The 1,241-nt window shown below is 37.8% G+C and overlaps 1 long non-coding RNA gene across 1 annotated transcript in view; it reads right to left on the reverse strand.

Moving 5' to 3' along the window:
* Nucleotides 1-701: 701 nt before the first annotated feature.
* LOC106012643 overlaps nucleotides 702-1,241 on the reverse strand; it is a 6,156-nt gene continuing 5,616 nt past the window's right edge. Inside the window, exon 2 of the long non-coding RNA XR_001185108.2 lies at nucleotides 702-944. This is a non-coding gene — a long non-coding RNA (uncharacterized LOC106012643). The remainder of the gene's footprint in view (nucleotides 945-1,241) is intronic.

Here is a 1,241-nt window from a genome sequence, read left to right on the forward strand (position 1 = left end):
CCCGCCCAGAACCCATACACAAATCGTAAGTGAGATGAGTGGTCACTGTTTACCCAGTCTGTAACAAAGTAACGATGGACGTAGGCATGAACTTGTGACAGAAGCGTTGCTTGTTCTCCGAGTGTGTTTGTTTCACCATAGCACTTGGTCCTCCTTGTCTGACACTTTTCGTTTTATTGTCTCCCGTGCACCAAAGCAGCTACAAAAGAAAAGAAAACCCAGCGAAAACAACAACAACAACAACAACAACAACAACAACAACAACAACAATGCAACTACCTTCGGTTGGGACCTCAGAAAGGAAGGGTTTGTTTTCTTAGAAAGGAAGGATTTGTTTTCTCCACCTTGATCAGTCCTGCCTAAGACGACCACCTGTCTTATACGGCCACTTTTCTCCTTGACAATGGGTGGCCGTCTTATACAGGTTCGACTGTATATATATATATATGCAAACTGAGCCCACAAACGTGAAATTATGTGATTCTGTAAATTTTTAACATAGAAATAGAAGGGTAAAGAAAAATAATAAAAAATTATGCAAAAAAGAAACAAATTTGGCTAAAATATGCGGGGCACATAGAACCACGGGGACAGACAAAGCCTTCATACATTTTTGAACAAAAAAATCTTTCTTCTTTTTCCGTTTAAAAAAAAAGAAGAAATAATTATCTCATACACAAGCAGATGTCCGCACCACAGGGTATGATTTCTCATCAAACTTTATCAGACAATTTATAAATTGGAGAGGGAAAAAAATGGAAGCGGTCGTCTGTTGTGATATATGATCTACATGTCGTCGGAAGTGATGACGTCACAGTGTCGTCTGCTATATCGACATGTCGGCAAGAAGTGATGACGTCATCCGGCAGTGATGACGTCACAGCTGCGTCACCTCCAGACTCCCGTCTGCGTCATCCCTCAGTTGTAGCAGCCCTCCTGACACTCTGAGGGATTAAAAAACATTTTAAAAAAGAGAAATATTTTAGTGTTTTTTACACTCCCGTCGACACAATTTAGATTATTTATTAGATTATTTATTAGATTATTTATTAGATTAGACAGAAAAAATAGATATTGGTGTTTTGTACTTCCCCTTCGACATCGACACAATGTGGATTACTTTTTAGATTATTTATTAGATTATTTATTATATTATTTATTAGATTAGACAGAAAAAAAGAAAGAAATACAGTAGAAACCATATATAACAGGCCCGGTAATAACAGGGATCCGGTAATAAC

The sequence above is a fragment of the Aplysia californica genome, unplaced genomic scaffold, assembly GCF_000002075.1.
Source record: "Aplysia californica isolate F4 #8 unplaced genomic scaffold, AplCal3.0 scaffold00441, whole genome shotgun sequence".
Taxonomy (NCBI): Eukaryota; Metazoa; Mollusca; class Gastropoda; order Aplysiida; family Aplysiidae; genus Aplysia; species Aplysia californica.